This window comes from Vombatus ursinus, unplaced genomic scaffold (assembly GCF_900497805.2).
Source record: "Vombatus ursinus unplaced genomic scaffold, bare-nosed wombat genome assembly UNPS02015255.1, whole genome shotgun sequence".
In the NCBI taxonomy this organism is placed as follows: Eukaryota; Metazoa; Chordata; class Mammalia; order Diprotodontia; family Vombatidae; genus Vombatus; species Vombatus ursinus.
Window position 1 is genome coordinate 5320180 of NW_020955033.1, and position 24134 is coordinate 5344313.

A 24134-nucleotide genomic window follows, 5' to 3' on the forward strand; every position below is an offset into this window, starting at 1 on the left:
ACTTGACACTAGTTGTGTGGCCCTGGGCAAGTCACTTAACCCTATTGCCTGGCCAAAAAAACAAACAAACAAACAAAATTAAAAGATCCTTAAATATCTCCCTAGATGATATCTGATAAGAACCATACTTTATGATTCTTTATCTTCTTTCTTGTAGTATCTATCACAGTGACTTGCACTTAATAGGCATTCCATAATGATTGATTAATTGGTTCTTAGAATTTATTTGAACTACAACTAATATGGTACCATCAGAAGGTACTTGGTTTTTTAATCTCAATTCTTTTCCCTAGGATTTGTCAACTCTTTTTGTCTGTTATTCCTTTCAATGTATTCATAAAACCTAAAAGACTACAGTAAGTCTGAATAGACTTTTGATAAACACCTGAATTTGGAGGAGATAATTCAAAACGAACTGAAACATTTAAGTTTTACCTATCATTAAAAATCAAGATGAATTCTCTAGCAAATAGTATCATCTCTCCTAAACTCTCATGACTTATATGGAACATGAAAGATAATTAGTTTTCCCCCTACATATCAAATTGTGGAGTTTGGTAAGTTAGGTCATATCAAATAAAGCGGCAAATACACATTCTTCTTTATCTTTTATTTTTCTCTTCATCAGAAAGCAACAAAGCTGAACTCAGTATCCAACACAGTGCCAATGATGTAAGCTATCTAATGAAATAGTTCTTATCTTTTATTTCTCCCTAATGGACTCTGATGAAAAGCATTCAAGTAATGATTTCAGTATTCACTTTGAAAATTTCTAACTAAGGAAATGTTTGAAGTTATAAAACCCGGAATACTTTTAGTATAATTAAGGAACTTGAGCTTCCGTGTCAGCTAGGAAAATAAATGATTTTTAAAAAATTTCTCTCTGGTATATACTAATTCTCTATCATCTCCATGAGAATTATCCAGTCCTTTCTTCTAGGTATTTAATCCTCCTTTCATGTATGATTCCCTATATTAGACAGAAATCTGTGTTGGTAGAGGGAGTTTCTATGGCAATCAAACATCTTTAATAGTTGTATAAGATATTGTACTAGGTGCTAGAGATATAAAGATAGCTATACCTCTCAAGTTTTCAGATTTCTTTACCACAAACATTCTAACACAAGACAAGGGAGACAGAAGGAAAGGAAGAGTGCAATAAATTTCTTTGACCACTTTATTCTTATTGTTTAATGCAATGTGCTTAGCAGATGCTAAGCAATTAATAATAATAATAAAACTTTTTTTTTAATTCTTTCATTTATCTAGCCTTGTTTTTGATTTGCAACAGGGTCATTCAATTGTAATTTAGAAATTGGTTATTTTAGACCTGTGTTGACTTTCATGGTTTCACTTATCAAAAGGAAAAAAAATATTGTTCCTTTCTACCTATTCCTCTCCCCTGCACTTGAAGGACTAAAACACTGGGGTATAGGAAAAAATAATGACAACTAGAATATTTTACTAGAAATATGGTTCCTTGAAAACCCACATTAATAATACAATTTTGTGTTCTTATTTAAAAAAAAAAATTTTATGAATGAAGTCTCTGTTGAAGTGACTCATTTGGTTGGGGAATTGACCCCAAGATCACTTAAATGGTGATAATACTGATAGAGCAGAATTTCCATTAGGTTCTAACAAAGTCAAGGACTGTGAGTACAGTCCCAAAAATGGACTATATTTATGCTTTCTGAGCTAGCTAGGTTCATCAAGGTTCATCATCAAAGGCTTGACAACTGGAAGATTATGTTTAAGTTACAGAAACTCTTGAAGAAAAGCTCCAGAAATACAAGCAGATTTTATTTTCATAGGTGGAGGCCAAATTAACATCAATAAAATAATGAATGTTTTTTGAACATTTAAGTGCCTAATGTATGCAAAATACTATGATAGCTATTGAAGGAAAAGTGAAGTTTAGGTAAGGCGGCTCTCAAGATATATAGCATATTAGGTAGATGAATAATGAAAACAGCTATAATATCTTCAATGGTTAAGTGCATAGGAAATTAGACATAGTAGTTAATGAGGCCAGGTAGCTAGGTGGTGCCATGGATAGAGCACTGGCCTGGGATCAGAAAGACTCATCTTCTTGAGTTCAAATCTGGCCTCAGACATCTAGCAGTTTTGTGACCCTGGGCAAATCACTTAACCCTGTTGGCCTCAGTCTCCTTACCTACAAACAGAACTGGAGAAAGAAATGGCAAACCATGCCAATATCTTTGTGAAGAAAATTCTGAATGGGGTCCTGAAGAGTTGGACATGACTGGAAATGACTGAACAATAACAACAAAAGTTAATGAAGTCAGTGGGGGATAGACATTTTGAACTTGGCAAAATTGGGAAGATTTTCCATAAAGCATAACATTTGAGTAGGTGGAAAATAATATGTGAACAAAGATAAGGTGGGTAATGAGTTTGGAGTTGAAGTGTGGTTATATAGGCCGTGCATATTCATAAGGAAATTGACTCCCAAATGTGTAATCTGAAATAGAACGAACAAGGAGTAGTTTAATGTAGGGGTTCTTAACTTCTTGTATCATAGACTCCTTTGGAAATATTTTGAAAGCTATGTATCCCTTCTCAAGGATTATTTTTTTTAATGTACAAAATATGTAGGTTTATAAAAGAAATCATTTATATTGCAATATAGTCACCTAACTATATTTTTGAAAAGTTCATGGACCATGACTTAAGAACCCTTGTTTTTAATAATATTGAGGAAAAACTGAAAAGAAATATCTAGAAGAAAAGAGACCCCCATAAATGAGAATTGAAAAACCCTATTAACCCCCAGAAAGGTTGGATGGATACACACACAGAGACAAATAAATACACACACATACATATATATGCATGTCTATGTGTATATATGTATGTATCTGTATAACCTATAGTTTAGAACTAGAATGGAAAAATCTTAATAAAGAGGAGATATGCTGAAAAAGGGAATGGAAGAGATGAAACAACAAATATTTGAGCACAATCAAAAGGCAGCATAATTAGAAAATTACTTGAAGTTACTACAACTGAAGCAACACATCTTGAAGATAAACCTCAGCAAGACAAAATGTGCCCTTTGTAGATAAATTTCTTGAAAAGGTCATCTACAATAGGTGCCTCTATTTGGTCTCCTCTCACTGTAATCCTAACCCCTTACAAATCAGCTTCTGACTTTTATCACTCCACCAATACTTCTCTCTTCAACGTTACTAATGATCTCGATTGCCAGGTCCAATGACCTTTTCTCTATCCTAATTCTCTTTGACCTCCCTGTAGTCTTTGACACTATTGATCACTCTCTCCTCCTTGATACTCCTTTCTTTCTAGGTTTTCAAGATACCATTTTCTCCTGGTTCTCTTCTTACCCATCTGATCACACTTTTCCTATCTCCTTTGCTGGATCCTCTTCCAGATAACACTCTCTAACTGTAGGTGGTCCTTAGAGTTTTATTCTGGACCCTCTTCTCTTCTCCCTCTATACTACTTCCCTTAGTGACCTTGTCAGCACCCATGGATTTAACTACCATATGTAGTCTGATGATTCTCAAATCTGCCTGTCTTGCCCAAATCTCTGCTGACCTCCAATTTCACATCTCCAATTGCCTTTCAGTCATGTCACACTGAATGTTCGATAGATTTCTTAAACTCAATATGTCCAAAACAGAATTTATTATCTTTCCTCCTAAACACTCTTCCCTCCTACCTTCTCTATTACTAGAGAAAGCAACACTCTCCTTCAAATCTCTCAAGCTCATAACCTAGGAGTCATCCTGGAGTCCTTCCTATCTCTTATGCCCCCTATAGCCAATCTGTTGCCAAGACCTAAGGGTTTCATTTTTGCGACAGCTCTTCTATACACAATCTTTTTATACAACATCATTTTACTGCACCTGTTGGTTCAGAGCATTTTCTCTGACTGTTTCCCCATGTTTAGAATGTTCTCTCTCCTCCACTCTGACTACTGACCTCCCTGACTTCCTTTAAGTCCCAATTAAAATCTCATCTTCTACAGGAAACCTTTTCCAACCCATCTTACTCATTAGACTGTTAGCTCCTTTAGGGAAGGAACTGTATTTTGCCCCTTTTTATATCCCCAGCCCTCAGCACAGTACCTGACACATAACAGGTGGTTGATAAATATTTATTGATTAATTGACCTATAGAAGACAAAGTAGCTCATTGCTGTCTTCTCATGGCAGTCTTTACTTCTAGAGATAGACTTGAAGGTTAAATGTACAAATGCTAGTAATCTATTCTTTTTATTGCACAAAAAGTCCTAGAAGCAACTTGTCTTCTGAAAAAGAGGATACCCTTCTTTCAACCAACTAGTTTTTAATAGCTGATGTGGCAGATCACAGAAGTGAGAACTGGAACATCCACTAACTGTATGACTTAGAACAATTTACCTAACTTATTTGAACACAATTTTCACACTTATAAAATGACAGGATTGAATGAGGTTTTCAAGAATGCCCTTATAAAGCTAAGATAATGTGACTGAAATCGATAATACTCATATATTCATAAAATATTAAAGTGAACACTCAAGAAGATAGAGGAAATGAGAGTGATAAATGGTATTCTGGCTTTGATTCTGACCAATAAGGAGGGACTCATTACCATATGAGAAATGAATAGAATCTTATTTTGAAATGACCTATATCAGATTGCACCAAAAAACTGACCTCTGAGGTCCCTTTCTACTTTGAAGTTTTATTTTTATTTTTGTGAGTATAAATAAAATTAGAAGAGGAAAGAAAAAATCCAGGACTTAATCTGAATGATGTGTAGAATAAAAGGATGTTGTTTCATTCTGGTCTTCCCTCCTTCAACTCCTTCCAATTATCCAACTTTACCTAGCTTTTTCTGATCTTTTTTTTTTCCAGAGATAAATGAGTACTTTTATTTCATTGTTTCACAAATGAACTAGCTGAAATAGTTGTTTCCTGTAGTCTAATCAAATAGACCAAACCCCATCTTCATCAGAGTCTTCCAATTTTTCCTTGGCTTCCACCTTAGCAGGAGTGGTGGCAGCAGTGGTCATTGTAAATGCTGAAGGGTTGGACAGGAAGGCCTTCTCCTTTTCAGCAGGTGGGAAGGTATATTCAGTCTCCACAGGTACGGTGCCAAGACCCACTTGTACTCATTGATGATCGAGTGGGGTACTGATGCAATAGTCGAATAGCCAATATGCAGACAGATGCTGGCAATGTTTCGGACACCCTCTAAGAACCGAAGGTGCAAAGTCTCCTCTGTGATGTCCAGCATTTCAGGGTTGTAGATGCTGCCATTGTCAAACACTTGCTGAATGATCAGCCCAAGGGAGAAGGGGGAGATGTTCAGCATGTTCAACAAGGTGGCCTTGCTGGTGCCCACTTTTTCTCCAGTCTTAATCAGCTGCACATCACTCAAGATTTCAATGGTGCCCCTGGAAATCTTGGTGGCAACACGCAGAGCCTGGAAGAAGGAAGTCTTCTCAGGACCCCGACCAGTGTTCTGGGCTGGCACGGGGCATGGGGCAATGGCACTGGCATAGGCAGCAGCTGGCACTTTATTGGACAGAAGCATATCCCTAATCTCCATGAGATCTTCCTTGGTGGACACAAAGCCCCATGTGAGGCAGCAGTTTCTCCAGTGCAGGGTTGTTCTCCAGATATCCACAAATGGCTTTGCGCATCATGGTGATTTTTCCCATCAATACTATGACCTTCCCACTGAGGGACATCCAGATCTGCTGCATCTGCTTGGAGCCCACATTGTCTGCTCCCACAATGAAGCATTTTGGATAATCATCCAAAAGTTGGATGATCTTGAGGAAGTAGTTGGACTTCCAGGTAGCCCTGTCTTCCCTGGACATCTCGAAGGTGCTTCAGGGATTGCCATGTGGGGTTTAAAGATGATGTCACTCGCATGAGGACACCTGGGGAGAGCTCTGATCTTCTTTTCCACTCTACCTGTTCAGGAACCTATGGCCATCCACTTCAATGATGCCTTCTGTGCCATTCTCACATCTCAGTTCTTTAACCTCATAATTTTTACTTAAAGTAAAACCCGTACCATTTTCCTACTCTGATTCCCTCTAGTGCTACCCACAAGACTACTAGAAGAATTCACAGCATTGACTCTGATGTTATAATAACTGATGCTACCCTGATGCAAACTCCCCCAAATCCCTGCCTAAACTCTGCCAAGCCTCTCAATATCCTTACCAATCTTCTTCAATTCAGCCAAAAGGAAAATGGGGCCTTATTTTGAATAAAGCTAACCCCTTTCCCTCAAATTTTGACACTATTCCTTGATGTCTTTTATAACCTTTCTCCATCAATCATTCTATCTCTCATGTATTTCTTCTTTCCTTTTAAAAAAATCTTTTGTTTTTGTATTATTTTCCTTTCCAGATATATCCTTTACACCTCCCACATCCAACCAACCCTTAGATCAAAGAATAAGAAATAATGAGAAATCACTTCCCTAAACTAACATAAGAAATGTTTCTCATGCCTTTAGTATCTCCTTCTCTATTCATTGTTCCTCAGCCTATAGATATATACATCTCTCCTATCATAAAACAATATAATTACTCCTTAATCCTACCAGTTACTAAAACTATTGTGATTTCTTCCTGTCTCATCTGTTACCCTCTCAACAATTCATTCTCATAAATCTTAACTTCTTTCTCCACATCTCAGCTTAAATTGTTCAATTCAAGGTCACTAATGGGTTTAATACTATTAAATAATGCCCCCTCCCACCTCCCATTCTACTACTCTTTGCAACATTTGGCATTTTGGATGAAGTCTTTCTTTATGATGCCTTCTCCTTTTACTTTTATGATATGGCATCATGATGGTTATGTTGATATTTAATTATATCATTTCTTATTCTAAAAACACTTTTTGTTGATGCCATTTATATAACGTTAAATTTAAAATAGATGTACAGTGGTATGCTAGAGCTAGATTGTAATGGATTGAGAGCTGATTATGAAATGTTCATTGTAAACATTTATACCTTGGGAATCAGCAAATGCCACAAATTAGGGCTTGGTTAGTTATTTCATTGATTTTCTCCATTTAAAAAAGTGATGGAGAAAAATGTTAAAAATGCAAATTAAACTTAAAAGTGTGTCATGTGTATATTTTCCCCAAAGAGACAGTTTTTAAATATTTACCAGCACATTTCTTAATATATTTCACTCTAAACCTTGCCTAGAAGGTTTCTTCTTTTAAAAAAGATAGGTTTTTTTTAAAGTTCCACAAAACCAAAATACCCGTCAACTTCATTCCAAAACCTGTAGTCCCCTACCTCTTCAACAAAGAGATGTGTGTGTATGCATACACATGCATACATACATACACATATACACACACACATATGGTCTGCTCCAGTCTCTGTAATTACTTAGTGGTTCAGTTTCGTTTTATTGTTCTTTCCATTTATATTATTTTTTGACATCATTCATATTATTTCCCTGATTCTATTCATTCTTTGGGCATAATTTAATGTAAGTTTTTTCTTGTTTTATTAATTTCTCATATATGTCATTTCTTAGAATATTCCCTTGAATAACATCCCAAATGCATTTAATCTTTTCCCAGATGATAGGCATCCTTGTTTCTTCAAGTTATTTGCTAACAGAAAAAAATGATTTTATAAGTATTTTGGAATTCGCATTTTTCTTATTATTGATTTTGAGCACAAATTCATAAGATTGTCAAGAATCTATTGTTCGTTTATATTCTTTCATGATTTTTATATTAGGGAATGTAATTTTTTTGTTAATTCCCTAGTAATCTTATTCATTAGCCCCTTATCAGATATGTTTATTGCATTTGTGTTTTCCTCAATTAAATGTTTTACTTCTTATCCTAGAATCATTGATTTAGTTTTTATAAAATATTAAAATTTATGTAATCATTAAAATGATCTATTTATTGTTTGTAGTCACCTCTATCTATTATTTGATTAAGGATATTCCACACAGACATAGCTGTAGAAGGTAAGTGATGAAATTTTTTTCTATTTTAAAATTTTGTTATCTTTAATATTTGGAGTCAATATCCATTTTTAATTTGTCAATAATTAATATTTCATGTGAAAATAGGAAAATGAAAGAAAGAAAGTAAGGAATAGAGGGAAGAAGAAGAGAAAAGAAAACAAAGAGGGAAAAGGAGAGGAAAGGAGGAGAGGAAGAGAGAGAAGAACAGGGAGAGAAGGAAACAATAGAAGGGGAAATACCTTATCTTGTCAATTATATTAAATTATAAGACTGGGTAGGTATGTTTTTCTTCTGAATTTACACAAAGCAAAACCTATTCATTTTTTGCATCCCTAAAAATTTGCTCAAGCTGAATATACTCAAAGATTTGAGCACGTAAATCTTTGAAACATGAGACTTTGAAAAATTGGAGCAATCCATTTTTAGGAAAAATAAATTTCCATCCTCATAGTTAAAAGAAAAAGCATTGCTAATTGCTAATACAATATTCAAAACATTTTAAGGGAAAAATGTTAAAGTCTATTCAACAAATACTTATGAATTTTATGTGCTTAGCACTGTATCAGGCACTATGAGGACCAAAAAGGAAATATATGATATGATCTTTCATCTTAAGGGACACAAAATATATTTCAATAGTTCAATTCAAAGGGTCATAGATGAAGTCCTAGAAAGGGCTTTAAATTTCATTAAGTATTACCCTTTCATTTTGCACAGAAAGATGCACAGAAGAGATGATTTATCCAGGGGTACATCTTGTAAGTAACTGAACAGGGATTCAAGTCCACATCTTCCTGACTCTGATGCCAGATTTCCATCAATTTTGTAGTAATGACTTTTCTATTTCAATTCAAAATGTTATCTATTGTATCCAAGATACAATTATCAAGATAAGACACATGAAACAATCAGAAACTAAATAAAATCAGGTAATATACAGGCACAATAGTCAATCAACAAGTATTTATTAAGAGCCTACTAAATGCTAGCTCAGTGCTAAGGAATAGGAATATAAATAGGAAAAAAAGAAAATATCTCCCCTCAAGAAGTTTATAATCTAATGCAAGATATTGCTGTTGTTCAGTTGTTTTTCAGTTTTGTCTGACTCTACTTGACCCCATATTGGGAGTTTCTTGGCAAAGATATTGGAGTGGTTTGCCATTTCCTTCTCCAGATCATTTTACAGATGAGGCAAACAGAGTTAAGTGACTTGCCCAGGGTCATATATCTATTAAGTGTCAGGCCAGATTTGAACTCAGGAAGATGAGTCATCCTGACTTCAGTCCCACATCAGCCCCACTATTTGCTGCACCATCCAGCTGCCCCTAAATGCATGAAGACTACACACAAAGGGAGACTGAAATAGAATTGGGAAGGGAAGGTACCAAATGTTGTGGCCTGGTGAAGAAGTCAGAAAAGTATTAAAGTAATGTAGCCAGGTAGGAAATAAGGAGATGTCTGTGCTGAACTCCCTCATTAAATAGAGGTTTTAGAGTTCATGGCTCTGTCCTTCAATTAGAAAGGTAGAAGGCAGCCCTCCATTGAGAGGGGCAGAGGATAGTGATGAAATGTGAGTACCATTAGTGACTGGATCTTGCAGCATGATGCTTTCCCAATGACAAGTTTCACGGGATATGGTGGACAATTCAGAGAATTCTCAAAGTAATATAGCCAGGATGTTGTTGTTGCTGTTGGTTGTTCATTTTCAAAGAAGACCAATGATATCAGAGGGTGATGGGCTTTACTCTTGCCTGTATTGGATTTAAGTGAGGCAGAGTTGCAAAAAGTCATCTAGTCTCACTTTCTTGTCCAGAGTCCCTGAAGTCCAGTGGCAGGACAAAAGTCAAGACCTGTCCTGGGATACAGTGGATGACCTTGACTTCTTCGATACCTGACCAAGCTCTAAGTGCTTCATAGTGACTGCTTCGGCCTCCTCCATGGCCATTGAAACAAACTGTTTTCACCTATGCCCTTTCCAGGGGAAGTCTTCGTATGCTCAGGGTAGACAGCCTGCAATTCACCAATGGATCTGTGGCACATTGGTGACTTTCAATCTGATTTTGTCTGCAGAAATGTTTCACTGTGATGTGACTGCTGTGTATATTATAGCTTCTTTGAGCCACAGGCAAGAGTTGAATGCCTGATGAAACCAAAGGTGGATAAGCAGCCTTAGAAAGAGGCTTGGCAGGCCCTCATACTTGGGGTGCTAGTCCTTCTTAAACAATCATACCCCCATACACCCATATACCCCTTGTAGACAAGAAGAAAATGAGAAGATGTCTGTGCCTAGCCTGCTCCGAATCCTCTGTTTTAGAGTTAATGGCTCTGACTTCCAATCTGAAGGGCAGAGGTTAGAGATGAGGTATGTGTATGAGGGCTGATTGAAACTTGTAGCATAATGAAGTTTTCCCAATGAAAATCTTCTTGGAACATGGTGAAGTCAGAGAAGTCCCACAATAGTTCATCCAGTAGGAAATGACTACAAGTAGCTTCAAAATGTGTTTATTTTAATTTACACACACACATGCACATGTACACACATGCACACAAACACATATAGGTATATACATACACATACATATATATAATATATTTAATTACCAGTATATATTATGCATAAATGTATATCTATATACATATGTGTATATATCATCTATGTATATATCATCTATGTCATCATATACAGACAAATATGATAGCATAGATGCTTTGCTTCAAATACTTCAATGAAATAGTGTTAATTTAATCATATGACAGCTGTGTGATCACTGACAAGTCACTTAACCTCTCATAACCTCAGGCAACTCACCAATACTTATCTTCTGCTAAGGTATAACAATAGCTAGGATTTATATAGAGCTTTATTGTTAGCATAATTCTTTAAAACATGATTTCAGTTAATTTTCACAACCACCCTGTAAGGTTGGTGCTATGATTATTTCCATTTTACAGATGAGGAAACTGGGTTTGATAGACGTTAAGTCACTTTCCTAAGGTCACAGAGCCGGTGAGGCAGAATTTGAACTAAGATTTCCTTGATTCCAAGCTCAATAACCACTGCATAGGTATAGACAGCTATATATCAAGTTATTTTGGTGGAAGGTGTCCCCATACTGAGAAAACTATATATCCTTTTAAATGATGATGTATCAATGTATTAATAATGATGGTCTTCTTAGCTCATGGAATATAATATGTAAAAGTATAATTTTCCTAAAATAAAACATCAGCTACTTGTATATAGGTAATACATTTAATTTCTGTGTTCCACAATTTTCCTATCTATAAAATTTACACTTGATAGCCTCTATGAGCCTTTAAAATATAACATTCTGTGTTTTAAAATGAAATAAAACTAATAAACAAGTAAAGAAAATCAGAATCACAGAATCATAGTTTTTTTTTAGTTTAGATACATTTCTCTATGAATATTTCTACCACTTAATAAAGTTTTATAACATATATGTATATATGTAATGGACATACATATAGCCTGAGGTAGATATATATATGTATATGTATATGTATATGTATATGTGTGTGTGTGTGTGTGTATGTGTGTGTGTATATATATATATATATATATATATATATATATATATATAATTATAGCATGTTATAGTATAATTCATACAGCCCCAGAATTCAGAAACTGGAATTTCAACTAAGTACATAAGGGATAGTCAAATGATGCCTTGAATGAGAGAATTATGGTATGACACATGACCTGAAAATGTGCCGGTCGGACCGTGCACTCTCCTTCTAACAGGAGCAGGCTGCCCGGGTCATACTCACCAGTCCTCGGAGCCCACCCGGATAAACACAGAGACGAGCTGATCAGGAGGTGCAAGCACTCGAACTTTATTCAGAGACCATCACAGCAAGGCCAAGCAGGAAAGCAAGAGCAGGAGCAAGAGAGCGAGCTCCGATCCCTACCGCCCCTTATATACCTTCCTAGCCCCTCCTCCTCAGCCCACCTACTAGTGATTGGTTGTAGGATCAGATACCAGAAGGGGATGTCTGGGGTTAGCACTGCACCAAGGGAGAGGATGTGGCAAAGGAAGCTAGGCCCAGATACCGGAAGGAGGTGTCTGGGGTTAGGGCTGCACAAAGGGAGAGGACGTGACAAAGGAAGCTAGGTCTAGATACCGGAAGGAGATGTCTGGGGTTAGCGCTACACCTAGGGAGAGGACTAGACAAAGGGAGCTCATTCTCTGCCATCTCACTCCCACGTGACACAGCCCCCTGCCTCAGGAGCACATGCTCCGGCTACTTCCCCGTATCCTGTTCCTACCCCAGTTCACCACAACTCCACATGGCACAGCCCCCTGCCTCGGGAGCATGACCTCCGGTTACTTCCTAATATCTTGTCCCTGCCCCATCTTGCCACAACCCCCACGTGGCAAGTAGCCAACATCAAACAATCCCTCACATGAAAAGGTATTGAACCAATCACAAAATGAGAACATGTTGGCATATGGACAGCCCTAGTGCTCTAATAGTACTTTTAAAAATGCTGCAACTATCAAAGGAAAGCCTCCAGGACATTGAATGGAACTTCTGCCCAGGCTGATTGTAAATATTCAGGCAAAAGTCCACTGCCCAGGTTGAAAAACCTTGGCACATTGTAATTAGCAGGATGGAAAGAGTATCCCCATGGATGTGGCTATATCTCTCAAAATATAGAAAATATTCACAAGTGGCTCCAATATTCCATTTTCCCATGTATATTTGACTCTTTTCAGAGCTATTTGGTTGAATTCCAATTGAGGGTTTATAATACTGAGTGAAAATCAGACACAGAAAGACAGATGCACGTGGGCCCTCAAAAAGTCAGACTCCATTCAGAAAGATCTTAGAATAGATTATGGTGACTGTGCCACCCACAGACAATCAAGGCAAGTGAAGTATGAATTAGATCAACTCCATAGAGATCTTGTTTCAGCTTCTTCCTAGATCTGGGGGTGAAAAATAAAAGGAGACTACAGCTTCACTATTTGTAAGTAGGGAAAGCACCAGTCAGTCAACAAGCAGCGGGCAGTCTCATAAGAGAACAAGCAAGAACTAAAGAGAAAGACTTATTTTAGACTAGCTACAGGCTAAGCATAGGTGAAGTTAGGGACTCTAACAATCCTCAGAGGCAAGTTATGGTGTACTGAGAACAGCACTGGACCTAGAGACTCTGGAAACTTTGTTTTGAGCATAGACTTTGTCATTTATTAGGTCTCTGACTTTAAGCAATTCCCAGTAACTTTGCTGATCAATAGATCTGAGGATAATTGTACAATCCACATCATAGGATTGTTGAGAGGAAAGGACTTTGTAAATACCAAAAAGCTTAGTAAATGTTATCTGTGCCTTAATATTTAGAACTAGACATTCTGGTCATCAATCTCAACTTCCTCATTTAATAATCTACAACCTGAAGATGGCAAATGACTTGCCCAAGGACCCACAAGAAGTATCTGATCTGAGATCTGATCACAGTCATTGATTCCAAAGCCTCTGATTCTTTTTCTACCCCAACATGCTGCTGAAACCAAAAGTAATAATAAACTATTAAAATGGAACAAATTTTCATTAATAAATGATATATTATCCATGACATGTTTAATTCTTAGTAGGTATTAGATTTATAACTTCACAAGATAACTCCATAATAAAAATGAAATTAGCTATTTACCTCAAACATTGCAAAATTTTGAAAGAACCTGTAATTATTGCATATAACTCTAATATGTAATTGCAAAATAGTCATTGATCTGCTTTATAGGAGGAGTTTTCTCAGTAGAATTTCCTTGCATAAATGAAATCACATCAGACCAAAATGAACAATAATAATAATAACCATAATCCAATTCACAACACAGAGTTATTAATTGTTCTTCACAGAATACTCAACAAGTGGTTAAAAAGCTTCAGTGGTTCCTCATTAAAAAAAAAAAAAACAACTAAATTCTTTTGCCTAGCATTTAATGCCATAATTACATGGTTAAAATCTACCAACATGACTTTGTCTCATGCTAGAGAGGATTTTTTATTTGATTCTGGAAGTAATAAGGAGCTAATGAAGTTAAATAAATATGAAGTGATATAGTCAGATCTATTCTTTAGGAAAAATCAATTTGACAGACAAATGGAGAATAGATTGGAGTGAGGAGAGACTTGAGGCAGGGAAACCAACCTTTAGTATTAAATAGTATGCAGTATAACCTAGAAAACATGGGTTTTATTACAGAAAGAAGAGGAGGAGGAGAAAAGGAAGAAGGAAAGAAAGGAAGGAAGGGAGAAAGAAAGAAAGGAAGGAAGGAAGGAAGGAAGGAAGGAAGGAAGGAAGGAAGGAAGGAAGGAAAAAAGGGAAGGAAAGAAAAGAAGAAAAGTAAGGAAAGAGACATTTAGACAGAAAAGAAAAGGGAGGAGGAAGAATATATTTTTGTAGTAATTGAAGGTTTATGAAGTTTACATATATTATCTAATTTTATACTCAAAAATCTTGTGAAGTAGATACATTATCTGTCTATTTTGCAGGTGAGGAAACTGAGGTTGAGAACGGTTAAGTGACCTACAAAGAATCATATAATTTGTGATGCTGGAGGCAAAATTTGAAGTCCAATTTTCTTGACTTCAAGTTGTCTACTATCTCTGCCATGCTACACAGCTACCCATTTAGGCAAGTAGTTAATCTTGGCTGGGGCCTAAATTTGTTTTTCATACTTTTTGAAGATCACGTGCATTTTACTATATGGAATGATATAAAGCTAGACTGTCATATTGACATATTGTCAATGTTGATTCTTCAGGTAGTTTTGTTTCTTTAAAACAAGAATTGAATTTGATTTACTTATGGATAATGTGTATGTGTGTTTATTGATTCTTTTAACAGTTGAATTGACTATGGTATCATATCATAGGATCGTGGATTTAGAGTTGGAAAGGACCTTAGATGCCATGGAATCAAGTCCCCTCATTTTGTAGGTGAGTGAACTGAGATAAATGGAGGTCAAGTCACTTTCCCAGGGTTACAAAAATAATTTCTAAGAGAAGAATATACCACTCAAATAAGAACATGAAAGTTAAATGCAAGTCTTCCTTGTAGCTACACAGTAATGATATGAAGTATTCTTCAAAATACAGGAAAATGAAATTCTTGCTCAAATATGATGTCTTTTAGGGAAACAGGTCAACTTTAAATCATTCATAAAATGTTAGAGATATACAGGACCTCAAAATTCATTTGGTCCACTTTTTCCTCAGGGTGAGGAGCCACTTTGTTACATCTCTGAAAGGGAGAGCACTAGTTTTAAGTAACTTTTTGAATCTTCAACATATATATTTATATTTACATATAAATATATATGTATGCACACACATACACACAAATATGTATATATACATAGAATGTATATATACATATATGTGTATACATGTGTGTATATAGATAGATATGTATATAAATCCTTAGAAAGTGAGCATGGTAGAGTACATAGTGTTGGCTTTAGAACTCACTGAGATTAGAAGTTGCAAAATGGGTACTGACTAGCATTGGAATAGAGTTTCCTACAAAGCAATTCTCTATACCGATGGAATCATAGGTCTAGTATAAAATATATATGCTAAGTATTCCATACATTTTGGTGCTCTTGTAATCTATTAAAGCTTATAATTGCACTAAGAATTTTGGAATAATACATACACAGACAAACACAAATCACACAAATGGCTTAAAAAGATTATTTGCTTATTTTTCCCTCAATGAGATTTCATACCTAATTATATAGCATCTTATTCTTTACATACAAAACAAAACATATTTTGAAACTCTGAAGTGTCTTCTTAATCTCTAATTAGTTACAAGAATTTTTTAAACAATTTTGGAACCAGCCAAATTGACTCAGCAGCATTACTAACAGCTGTCAGTAATGAAACATGATGGACATAGTTTGATTAGAAATCAAACCTAACTAAACATTTCCTCTTGATATAACCTTTCTTTGATACTAGTCTGACTTAGGAGTAGCTGTTCTTCATCACATAGCCAATTAAAGTTCCACATTATAAATTTAATATGTAATATTCTTCAATTTGAATAGCTGAAGATTTGATCCCCACCATCTCTTGAAAGTAAAAGACACAAATTTAAAAGCACAGATAAAAAACTATATATAAGGTTTTTAAAGGGCCTTTTCCTTTTCTGGAGATTTTGTTAACAGTTTCATATTTATTTACAGCTACTGATGTCTGGCAGCATAAATTGCAACTATGAACAGAAAATCAAAATAATCACCCTCATAACAATTTTATAACTAAATCATCATAGTAAAGTGGAAAGAAAATTGATGCAAGATTCAGAGGACCTGAGATCTGATCCTTCTTCTGACCCTAATTACATTTGTGACTTTGATCAAGTCCCTTAACCTCTTTGGGCCTAGAAAATGAGGCATTTGGACTAGGTAACCTCTGAGTTCCATTCCAGATCTAGATTTATGAACCGCTGATCTAAAAAGGGAAAAGCTATGAATATTAAAACTGAAACAATTATGCTAATGAAATTCCAATCCTTATTCTAATAATAATAACCATATGACCTTTAAAAACAACAACACTCAACCACTCTGTACTTCAGTTATTTTTTCTTTGAAATGAGATGGTTGAATTAGGTTGAAGTTTAATATTCCTTTCTTTTCAAAAATGTTATGCTTGACCGTAGATTGCCACAATCAAATAATTTACCACCAGGTAACTGGAGATGAGCTTGACCCTCAGAAAATAGATAAGGTCTGTTATTTGGACCACATTGAATGGCTTTTCATGATTTTTTTTTTAGATATTAAAGGTCCTTGGGGTCAGGAACTATTTCCTTATTGATTTCATATCTCTAGTCCCTAGCACAATATCTCTTGGTAAAAGAGGCACTTAATAAATCCGTGTTTAGGAAATGAATGATCATATCAGAACCCAAAAATAACCTTGTAAGGTAGAGACTAGAAATTGATGATTTTCATTTTGTAAATGAGAAAACTTAATGGTTAAATGACTTGCCCATGATCACATATCTATAATAAGAACTAGCATTTATATAGCTTTATGGTTTTCAAAGCACTTTACAAATATTATTTCACTTGATCTTCCCAACAACTCTGAGAGGCAGGTGCTATTATTATCCCCATTTTTCAAGTGAGCAAAAAGATAAAGAGGTTAAGTGACTTGCCCAATGATAAGAAGCCAGTTTTGAATCAGGGATTCCTAACTCCAGGTGCAACATTCCATCTACTGCACCATCCCATGAGAAAGGGTACACAAGACTTTACACATTGAAGGATTATTTGAGATTAGCATAATGCAATTTATGTTTAAAGTTTGTTCAACCAAGCAATTGTTAAATGCAAAGGACTGGTAATCAGTCATTTCATTGTTTTTATGGTGATTCCCTTGGTAAAGACAGCCAAAAGATATCAGATACAAAGAGGGAATGCCACTGACTGGGATAAAGATGAATAGGAAGAGTTTAAAGTAAGAGGATGAAATTTGGTTAGGGGCAGGGATCTGTCTTTAACTGAACTGGGAAAAAAAGAATTTGTATGCCGACGTGTTTTTTTTTTAATTTTATTTTTGTTTTTCCCATGCAGCTGGCAACTAGGCAATTCTGGTTCTCATAATTCATGATGATTTCATTCTTTTTTTGAACATTGCTGAATATGAACAAAAGTTGTGTTCTCAAGAGGTTTATTAATTGAAGTTTCACTGTATATGAAGTAACGAGAAAAGGAAATGCTTGACCTATCTCCCTGTGGGCATTTGCAGTGAATAAATAGTACTTATTTTCTATTTAAATTTCATACAGACATATATTCATTAAATTAAATAAATTTTCTTAAGAGATGCCACTACAAAATGAAATCATACTAACTTTTCTCATGACTTTGTTAGTGTATCTCCCATCTAATTTGTAATCATCTAAACATGAAATGTTTTGTAGCTATAAAAAACATATTAATATAATCATCTCTAAAGCTTGAGCGGGTATTGCTGGGGCAGGTGAAGGGCTTCTCAATATTTTCAGAATTTACACAGGCTTGCTTCCAACTATGCCTTAATTATTTTAGTAAGAATTTCATTTTACATTTTGATCTAGAACTTGAATACTGGGTTCTTGACATTAAAACACACATATGCTAACTTACTAGTCATAGTAAGTTAGCATACATAGTCACACTATGACATAACTTACTACCCATATGAGAAGCATCAAAATTTGGATCTTAACTAAATGAAAATTTTAAGAACTCAAAGGGGTGGGAGGAAGAGAACTCTCTAACATTCAGTTGGATTCCTCTTGAACAGAGGTGTCAAATACAATAGAATATAATAATGTTAATATATGGCTTTCCAAGTGACTATGCAGCCTGCAAGGATCCTTATATACAGTTTAGTGGCCCTATTTCTATTTGAGTTTGATACGATTGCTCTTGAATAATGCTGACAGTTGAGAGAATGCAGTTAGCAGCTCCTCATCAGATAAGGAATCTTCTTATTTCATCTATAAAATAACAGATCAGATTTAGGATTGATGTGAAAAATCACATACTTTATCCTTAAAGGAGAAATCTCATTGCCTGACTTTCTTCTGACCATATTGCTGACCTATCTTCTGAGTGGCTAGGTGGTACAAAATCCTGCCTCAGATACTCCCTGGCTTTTTTGAATATAGGCAAGTCAGCAAGGACATAGCACATAGAATGCTGGACTAACAGCCAGGACATCTGGGTTTTATATTTAAGTACATGACCATGGGCAAATCACTTAACATCTAAAAACCTCATTTTACTCACCTGTAAAATGGGTATAATAGTTATACTAAACTATCTCATGGGATTGTTGTGAGGAAAATGCTTTATAAACCTTGAAGAGATGCATAAATATGAGATAAAATTTCAGTAAATAAGTTATTTGGTAAATTAAGGTTTAAATAATTTCAGAAAAATGTTTTTTTTCCTCTTATAGTAACCCATCAGTAAATTTAAAAGCCTTTCAACAACTTTGGTGGGCAGAAGGGTGCTTTTCACCTTTATTTAATAGTAAGTTATACTAAGGAGCTTGGATTACAACCAAGGATCAACTCCCCAGCAAAAATGAGCATGATCTTTTAGGGGAGGAGATGAAGATTCAATGAAATAGGGGACTTCCATACTTTCCTGATAAAAAGACCAGAGCTCAACAGAAAATTTGATCTTCAAATACAAGACTCAAGAGAGACTTAAAAAGGTAAATGGGACAGAAAGAAACAACATGTTATTAATAAGGTCAAACTGTTTACATCCCTACAAGGGAAGATGACACTTGTAACTCTTGAGAACTGTATTGTTATTACACCATGTTAAAGGGGTATATGTAAAGGGGGTGGGTGTAATTTGACTTTCATGTAATGATGAAAAAAATCTTATCAAGTGGGTTAAATGGATCCAAGTAAGTGGATTAATCTGATCTAAGAAAATGTACTGAGAAAAAAGGAAAGGAGGAGGCAGACAAGGGTAAATTACATCACAGGAAAAGGCAAAAAAAAAAACCCCTATTACAGCAGAGGGAAAGAAGGGAGGGAGACGAGCATTGTTTGAACCTTACTGTCATCAGATTTGGCTCAAAAAGGGAATAACATAATCAGTTAGGTAGAGATATCTAACATGCCCTATAGGCAGTAGGAGGGAAAAGGGGAAAGAAAAGGGAGGGGGCTAATAAAAGGGAGGTGGAACTGAGGGAGGTGGTGGTCAAAAGCAAAACATTTGTGAGGAGGGAAAAGGAGAAAGGAGAAAGAAAAGCATAAACAGGGTGAGGAAAGGATGGAGAGAAAGACACAGATAGTTATCATAATTATGAATGTGATATATGAATGTAATGGAATGCTATTGTGCTTTAAGAAAAGATGAACAGGCAGACTTCGGATAAACCTGGAAAGACTTACATGGTTTGATGCTGAGTGAAGCTAGAAGAACCAGGAGAACATTGTACACAGTAACAGCCATATTGAGTGATGACTGACATTGATACACTTTACCCCTCGCAGCAATACAAGGATATGAGACATCTCCAAAAGCCTCATGATGGAAAATGCTATCCACATCCAAAGAAAGAACTATGGAGTTTGAATGCAGATGGAAGCATACTATTTTTTTTTCTTCTGTTGTGTTTTGTTACCTCTTTCTAGTGATTCCTCCTATTAGTTCTAATTTTTGCTTATAACATTACTAATGTGAAAATATGTTTAATAGAAATGTATATGTATAGCCTATATTAGATTGTGCACGGTCTTGGGGAGGCAGGTAGGGAGGGAGGGGGAGAAAAATTTAAAACTCAAAAGCTTATGGAAGTGATTGTTGATAAACCAAAATAAATTAATTTTAAAAAAAGGATTTAAGATGAAAATTTCTATACATCTCCAGAGAAAGAACTGATGGAGTCTGAAATGTAAATCAAAACAAACTTTTTTTACTTTGTTTTTCTTGTTTTTTTGCAGGGGGAGTCCTGTGTTTTCTTTCACAACATGACTAATATGGAGGTAAGTTTTGCAGCACTGCACATGTATAACCTATATCAAATTGTTTGTCTTCTCAATGAAAAAGGAGGGAAAAGAGGGAGAGAATTTGGAACTCAAATTTAAAAAATATATATATCAAAATTGTTTTTACATGCAGTTGGGAAAAATTTATATATATATATATATATAAAATCAATATTATAAAAATGAAAATAAAAACATTTTATTTTTATTTTCAGGTCCAAATTCTCTCCCTTCCTCATTATACATATGAAGTTATGCGGGTCATATTTCCACATTAGCCATGTCCTGAAAGAGGCAAGAAACATAAAGGAAAAATATACTTCAATCTTCACTTTTTTTAATGCTTCAATCATCATTCAGATTCTTTATTTCTTTTTCTGGATATGGATAGCTTTTTTCTTTTTTTCTTTTTCTTTTTCTTTTTTTTATTAATTTATTTTGATTTATCAACAATCACTTCCATATGCTTTTGAGTTTAAAATTTTTCTCCCCTTCCTTCTCACCACCCTCCCCAAGACAGCACACCATCTGATATAGGCTATACATATACATTCCTATCAAACATATTTTCACGTTAGTGATGTTGTAAGTAAGAATTAGAACCAATAAGAGGAACCACCAGAAAGAGGAAACAAAACTCAACAGAAGAGAAAAAAAAATTACCAAATAGTATGCTTCGATCTGCATTCAAATTCCATAGTTCTTTCTTTGAATGTGGATAGCTTTTTCTATCCCTAGGCCTTTGGAGATGTCTTAGATCCTTGTATTGCTGGGAAGGGTTAAGTTTACATCTTCCCTCTTAATCCACCAGTTTTCTATCTGGAGGTGGATAATATTTTATATCCATTAGTCCTTGGGAGTTGTGGTAGATCATTGTATTGATCAGAGTTACTACTTTTTCACAATTGATTATCTTTAAAATGTTATTGTTACTGTGTAGTTCTTATTGTGATTCTGCTCACTTCGTATTATATCATATCACATAGATCTTCCCAGGTTTTTCTGAAACTTTCTCCTTCCTCATTTCCTAAAGATTGATGATATTCTATCATATTTGTGTACTATGACTTGTTCAGCCATTCCTAATTGATGGGCAACATCTCAGTTTCAAATTATTGTTAACACAAAAAGAAATGCTATAAATATTTTTGCGTATGTTATAGCTCTTTTAAATTTATCTTTCTAATTAACATATTCTCCATCCCTTTCTTAAGTAAAGAATATTAACAAAACAATAATTCAAAAGAAATAATAATAAGTTATAGTTAAGTCTCAAACATTTGTAAACAGATTATTAGATAATATAAGCTTAAAATCAGTTCCAAGCCTGAAAAATCAAGGTCATGTTGCTTTGCAGCTCTTTAAATCTGGAGGTTAAGGAAATGACCATACAATATTAAAGCAGTTTTTTTTTTAATCACATAGTTAGGAAGAGGAGCCATAGGGAATCCTGTTCTGATTATGATCCAACCTATCAACACTATCCACTTACTAATACCATGGGCTACTTGAAGTTATTAAAAAAAAACAAAACAAAACAATTGACCTATTATAATAACAATAATGAAGTTCACAACATATAAATGTATATATACATATAAATTATATGTATATATACACATATGTATGTGTATAATACACATCAATGTTTATATGTATGCCATATGTTTGTGTTTTTTAGCAAAATGTTCAGGGAAGATGATGATTCTCTCCTATTTCTCTACTTCCTCCAAAGATTTCACTAGAAATTATTTTGGGGGTGCTGCTATATTTTAGGGTAGTCTATATTATGTACAATATAGTAGGTTTCAAACAAGTAAAGTTTTAAAATTTTATTGTATATCAACAGGAAAAGAAATAATCATTTTTTCCCCCAGGTAACACCAGAGGCACCAAAGATCAGTCACCTATCACTTTATCTCAGTCTAAATATACACATATATATGTACGCACATACATATTTCTACAAACATCCTATTTTTGTGTACCACCACTGCAAAAACCAACAGAAAATTACCTTTCTATGTTATTTGTTAAGTGCCATAAGACAAAACAAGAATTAGTTCTCCCTAAAATCCAGATCAGAAATGAATAAATTTTAATTTTAAGAGTTAACTTTGCCAGATTGTTTGTAATTCATTGAGCATTCTATCTTGAATCAGGAACTCCTGCTTCTATGGTGCCCTTAGATTGGTTTAGCATTGCTGATATTAGTTACAGCAGACTATCAAAAGGAAGGTGATGCAAAAGGGAAAGCAACTTCGGTATTCTCTAAAATGTAAACAGGAAATCAATCAGCAAGCATTTTAATAGGTTAAGTTTATAGAGAGCCTTATGATTTGTGAAGGTATATATATATATATATATGTGTGTGTGTGTGTGTATGTATATGTATGTGTATGTGTGTGTATATATATATATATTATAATATCTCATTTGATCTTCACAAGAACTCACTCTGTGAATTAGATTTATTATTATCCCAGTTTTACAAATGACAAAATCCAGGTAAGCTAAATGATTGTCCCAGTATTATATAGCTAGTAGATGTCTGATGCAAGATTCAAATTCAGATCTTGTTGACTCCTAGTCTAGTACTCTAGCCACTATGTGAGGCTGCTGCCCATAACAGGTGCTCGGGATAAAAGGGCAAAAATGACAACCATTCTCCTCAAAGAGTTTACATTTTATTGGGGGAGAGGGCATATACTCATATATGAAAATAAGTAATCATAATATATATTCAAAATAAATATAAGGTAAGTTTGGTGGAAAAGTCCTAGCAACTGGGGAGTTAAAGAAAGGAGACATACATATGAAGCCAATAAAACTCCTCCTGACAGTAAGCAGAGCTGCAATCAATAACTGTTAACTTATGTAACTGCTCCATAATGAATGAACTTGCTTTTGTCAAAATCCTCCTCTTTTCTCATTTCTTTCTTTTTTTAGTCCTCACTGGGACCTGGCTCCCTCTTGGTGACATCATTCCCTTCATCAGCCTTTCCAGTAATGGCTCCTCTTTCCATACATTGGTAAACGAACAAAACTCTACCCTATACTTTATTCCAGAGTCATTTGCCCATTGTCCTATTGCTGGTTTTGCCTTGGTAAATCTCAATTCCTGATTTTTCCCAAAATCTGTTTCCTATTCTCTCCTGCTGATGGATGGAGATGGAGGAAATTATGAAACCATATTTGTGTACCCTATAGATTTAGCAACACAGATATTCTGTTCCTCCTTAATCAGTTTGATATACTACTCTTCACCAAGATTTTTCCAAATCTTGCCTCTCATCAAGTCTCGTGTAGCACTTGCTCCCCAATATCCCTTAGCCTAAAATTTTGCCTTATACTCACCAAAAACTTGAAGCCATTTGCCAAGAGTGCCTGCTCTCTCTTTGTTCCTCATCTCCCACCATTCAGACATCTTTCCCAACTACTTTTTGGAATTTAGTGAGTAATGGTATGCCACACTCACACCTGCACGTTAGAAAAATTACTTTGACAGCTGTGTGGAGAATTAATTGGAGTGGGGAGAGACTTGAGGAAGGTGAAATCAATTAGGAGGCTGTTGAAGTC

At 35.1% G+C, this 24134-nt stretch overlaps 1 pseudogene; it reads right to left on the minus strand.

Moving 5' to 3' along the window:
* Nucleotides 1-4956: 4956 nt before the first annotated feature.
* Nucleotides 4957-5860, minus strand: LOC114031918 (annotated as a pseudogene).
* Between the last annotated feature and the right edge of the window lie 18274 nt (nucleotides 5861-24134).